Genomic DNA, 5847 nt, shown 5'->3' with positions numbered 1-5847 from the left:
CTCATAAAGTTATATGATTTCTCATGTAACATCTCAGCCTTCTAAGTTATTATTAAGGATGAGGAACATTCCATTTTTTTAAAGACTACATCACCAGATGGCTCTAAATAGTTGCAAATCAAGTTCGTATATTGAATTGAAAATTACCTATTTATAATTTGACTTATTCTACTTTTATGCCCTGTGTTCACTAAAAACAAAATGCTTCCATATACATAGTCCTCCAAATAGTTGAAGACAGGCTATTATGAACCCTCATGTTTTCCTGTCTGAATCCACAATTTAACCAGCTATCCTAGGACACAGAATACAATCTCTTCCTAATCCTGGCTATTATTCTCTAAACGAACCTAAATTTATCTAAATAGACTCTTCTTAAAGTACTACCTCAGAATTCACTTGAGTAATTCAGATGTTGCCTGAAACATCAGAAAATGACTTCCTTAAAAGCACAGCAAGTTGGATTTACCAGTTGCTCACCAGGTCTCATCCCTCCTGCCCCCACTCCCATCTCTGTGTTATGCTTTATCTCAAGTTCCATTTTGCTTATTATTCATGACTCTCATGTTGTCACTATGGACATCAGAAGCCATAAATATATATTGTTCTGGATCTAAAAGTCTGTGAATCACAATACCAATAACTTGGCAATTCAGTTTAAAGTCTTCTCTTCATAAGGCCAGTTAACTCAAGGAAATCATTCTTCCCAGGTCTCTTAAGAAATACTCCAACCCCAGAAAAGGCCATTCTTTCTGGTATCAGGAGCCATGGTCCAGAAACGCAAATCCAATAGAATTTCAGCTATTTACCTCCCAGATCATCCCCTCCCTGAAGTTCTACCTAAAGCAGGAAAAAATAATGAAAACAATATCTGCAGTCACGAATCCTCATTTCTTGTCCAAGATTTCATATTCCGTTCAAGATACCTTCCAAAGAGGAAGTGACCAGGGAGAACACACCGGGGCTACAGGGACTGATAAGGTTCTATTTCATAAGTTTGGTGTTGGGCATACGGACATACAATTTCGCGTTTTAAAAAAGAAACATACCTTCCTGGGTTCCCCAATATGAATCAGTAAAAATGTACCCACTAGCCACTTCGGTCAATACATACCAAATTCATACTTTAGGAAGACAACCCAATTGACAATCCAAACAGATTCTACGATAACAAAAGTGAGAACAAAAACTGATATTTGGGTCATTTCAGGAAAGTTGCATCATAAGATATATCCCCAAGCAAAAATATACACACAAAAAAGCTAAGTGAGAAGCTTTTAGAAAATTACTACTATCCTTTTTGTAAGTACAAAGGAAGTATTCTTTTATGTCTTTGTTTTTTCCATCAAAATACATCCATAGATTTTTAAACCATTATATTTTATCCAGATTCCATATTAAATCATTAATGTTTTTTCTCGATTCCACTGCTATTCTTTTGTAACCTTTAGTTTTAGGATCTTAAAAATACTTTATTAAACATAACACACAAATTCAGAAAAGTACATAAAATATAGAAGTACACTTAAAGTTAGTAAATTATGTGCCCATGTAACCACCAACCTGGTCATTCCAGCCAGTATCCAAGAAGCCCACAAATGTACCTTCAGTTCACACCTCCCTACCTCTCACCTAGATGGATTCCTTATCCTAATCTGTATGGTAATCACCTCTTTGTTCTTGATAATTGTACTGCCCAAGTATGAATCCATAAATAAGTATTTCTCAGTTTTCTTTTCACGTTTGCACCACTAAGAAGCCTATTTAGTTTTCTTCCTAAGTCTGCCCCACACCCCATGGAACTGTAACACCACAGATATATTGTGTATCTGCATGTGTTTTGTGGCCCTTTGGAGGGCAGAAGACCATTAGAACACCTACGATGTTTTTCACTCTAAGGACCAGTTTGCACTCCTCTACAGGCAATACTGCCTCCACTGAGAATGCATGCCCTAACCAACATTCATTTTACCTATTTCTGATCCATATGTAAAGGGAATTGCACAAAATAGGTTTTGGGGTCTGATCTCTTTTGCTTACTTAACATTGTGTTCAAGATTCACCCATCTTGTCCCACATAGCTATAAGTCATTTTATCAATACCAAAATTCTCCATTTTATTGGAATTAACATTTGGGTTATTTTCTGTTTTGGGCTATTATAAATGATGCTGCTCTGAATATTCTTGTGTCTCCTGTTGTCTAAGTATTCGTTTCCTGTGGAGTATGTATCTACGACATTCCTGAACCATAGGGCATGAGTATCTTCTACTTCACCAAATTGTTTTCCAAAGCACTGCACAAATGCACACCCCCATCAGAAGTATATAGAATCCTGTAACTATTTCCTTACCCTAAAAGAGAAGTTAACTAAAATATATGCATTCTTTTTCTTTTTAAGATCTGAAGATCAATGTGCAAAGGACTGTAAGGGTCAACCCTAAGAATGACAAAACAAAAAACAGTTTAAATAAAAAAAGAATTTTTTTCTTTTTTTATTAAATTCAAAAATGAACTAGTCTGAGAACTAAAATAGAGCACCTAGGGTCAGTTCCAGAAAGAGAAGGTCTAAAGCTGTTCTACATCCCCAGGAAAAACTGAGGTCACTTACAGCTTCCAGCTCCTTTAGAATAAATGTCCAAAAGAGATGATAATACCCTAAGTCTAATCTTTTCTCCCATTCTTTGAGGAAGTTAATGATGTTATTTCCGAAATAATTGGACTTACAGGCAGATTATGGGATTTTATCCAGCAAGGTTTAAGCTATGCCATCTTCTCTGTAGAGGATATGTCTCTAGGATCTGCTGGGAGCTTTCTCAGAGCTGGCTCTAGGCCTGTTTAGGAGACAAGAATATTTGTTTTCTAGCTTCCTCACCTCCAGTGTTGATGTTGCCTCATTCTTCATAGCCCTCTTTCAGGTGCTCAGAGTCCTCACGTTCCATCTCACTGTCCCCTGTCAAAATCAACTCTCATCCCTCCTTAGGGAAGAGACTAGATAACAAAAATGAAAAAGACCCTCAATTCCCCCACCTCCTTTTTCTCCCCCTTTGCAAGCTGTTGCCCATGGGAGAGTTCAATGGCCAAGAATCTGGCCTAAGGTATACAGGAATCTGTGCTTCTCCCTGGTTCAGAATAAGGGTAACTGGTGTCACTTCACAAATCCCTGACCATGGGTGGACCTTCTGTGGCCTCATTCTCTCTGCATGGAGGGAAATCACTAGGTTTACACAGGATCTTTATTTAGGGACTTCCCTTGATCCTTTTATGAAATAAGTAAGCTTGTTCTTTTCATCCACCTCCCTACAAGGAGCTGCCTTCCATGGGTTTCACTGTCTCCTAGCAAGTGCTCTACAGTATTTTGTCTCCGTTCACTTCAGAAAATAAGCTCTCAGCTGTCCTCTGACAAAAGGCCAAAATAACTCACACTAAAGTAAAAATGGAATGTAGCTTCCCATTTTATCTATCCAAGCTATTGCACAAGTGATGGATCCAGTGATTTTAAGGGTTGGAACTTGAACTTGTTTCACTTGCTTGCAGTTGGTGAGAAATACTATAGAAAGGGTCATTGGTACCACTTCTGAAATCTGACTTATAGATAGACTTTCTATGTTGTCTAACTGCCTGTTTTAGAATCCTTTTGTGAAATAAATAAAATGTGTTCCCTTATTCTCGTAGCTCCCCTCTTAGCACTATTCTCTAAGATTTTGGTAGATGTTCTGTCTCCTCCACATTTACTTTTTTTTTTTTGAGACAGGGTCTTGCTCTGTTACCTAGGCTGGAGTGCAGTGGTGTGATCATGGCTCACTGCAGCCTTGACCACTTGGGCTCAAGCGATCCTTTCACCTTAGCATCCCAAGTAGCTGGGATCACAGGCGTGCACCAACACACCTGTCTAATTTTTTATTTTTTTTGTAGAGATGTCCATGCTCATCTCAAACTCCTGGCTCAAGCAGTCTTCCCACCTGGCTTCCCGAAGTGCTGGGATTACATGTATGAGCCACCGCAGCTGGGCTTTCTCCACACTTTTAAAAACATCTCTTCTTTGTCCTTTGGGGAAAAAAGACTACATAATTCAAAATAGGATATAAAGGATCCATATTTTTTCTTTTGAAACAATGGCAGGTCTTGGAAGCAAAATAATAAAGTTCTAATGATTACATGTTAGGCAGCACTGCCTGGAGATAACTGTTAGGAAATGGCAATGGTGAGGAGGGCTATAAATCATCAGCCTTTGTAGAATTTGCCCTGGTGATGATAATTCATCCTGAGTCATTACCAGTCTGTTCCAGGAACTGCCTGAAGGTCTTAAAGAAAGAGAGCCCAGAAAATAGCTACAGCTTTGTATTCTTTTGGGTTGTTTCATAAGCCTCTTACTGATATCGCTATTCAAAAATTTTTTTATAAGACGTTTGAAAAAAGTTGGCACACAGTTATTCTTTTCAGAAGGATCCTGAGACACAACTGCAAGCTGATAGCATAGTGGACAGCAAAACTGCAAGCTGATGGCATGGCTGATGAAGTGCTAGACTGGGACCAAGCAGGTCTGTTTCAGTTCTGGTTCTTTTCAAAATAAGTGAAATAATCCCCTGAACCGTTTCTTTTCTTTTTTTTTTTTTTTTTTTTTTTTTTTTTTTTTTTTTTTTGAGACAGAGTAAACTTACTGCAACCTCCACCTCCCAGGTGCAAGCCATTCTCCTGCCTCAGCCTCCCGAGTAGCTGGGACTACAGGCATGTGCCGCCACCCCTGGCTAATTTTTGTATTTTTAGTAGAGACGGGGTTTCACCATGTTGGCCAGGATGACCTTCATCTCCTGACCTCGTGATCCACCCATCTTGGCCTCCCAAAGTGCTGGGATTACAGGAGTGAGCCATTGCGCCTGGCTGTCCCCTGAACTTCTTAATCCTCTATTTCCTCTGGGCAAAATTTTGAAATGCTACTACCAGCCACACAGTTTTAGGCGGAAAATATTAAAAGCCCATTGTCACCGAAAAAGGTTCGAGCAAGGACAAGAAAGTATGAAAAAAAGAGGAGGGCCGTCCCTGCAGCAGAGGGCATGATGGATGTCAGCCAGGGGGCCACCCACACCCGGTATCCCAGGTTGTCTCCATCTTCAGGGTTAGAGTAAGCCTGTCCTGGCCACAGGAGGGTTTTGGGTATGTCCCAAGATAGGCTTGTCACACAATAATAGTGGGAGACTTTAACACCCCACTAAAAATATTAGACGGATCACCAAGGAAGAAAATTAACAAAGATTATTAGGACCTGAACTCAGCACTGAATCAAATTGACCTGATAGATACCTGCAGAACTCTCTACCCCAAAGCAATAGAATATACGTTCTTCTCATTACCACATGGCACATACTCTAAAATTGGCCACATGATTGAAAGTAAAATACTCCTCAGCAAATGCAAAAGGACTGAAATCATAACAGTCTCTCAGACTACAATGCAATCAAATTAGAAATCAAAACTAGGAAATTCACTCAAAAACATACAATCACATGGAAATTGAATAACCTGCTCCTGAATGACTTTGGGGTAAATAATGAAATAAAGGCAGAAATCAAGAATTTATTTGAAACTAATGAGAACAAAGATAAAATGTACCAGAATCTCTGGGACACAGCTAAGGCAATGTTAAGAGGGAAATTTATAGCACTAAATACATCAAAAAGTTAGAAAAGGCTGGGCACAGTGGCTTACGCCTGTAATCCCATCATTTTGGGAGGCTGAGGCAGGTGGATCACCTGAGGTCAGGAGTTTGAGACCAGCCTGGCCAACATGGAACCTCATCTCTACTAAAAATACAAAAATTAGTTGGGCATGCTGGTGGGGGCCTGTAATC

Source organism: Saimiri boliviensis, chromosome 2 (assembly GCF_048565385.1).
Source record: "Saimiri boliviensis isolate mSaiBol1 chromosome 2, mSaiBol1.pri, whole genome shotgun sequence".
NCBI classification, from domain to species: Eukaryota; Metazoa; Chordata; class Mammalia; order Primates; family Cebidae; genus Saimiri; species Saimiri boliviensis.
This window is presented reverse-complemented; position numbering follows the sequence as displayed.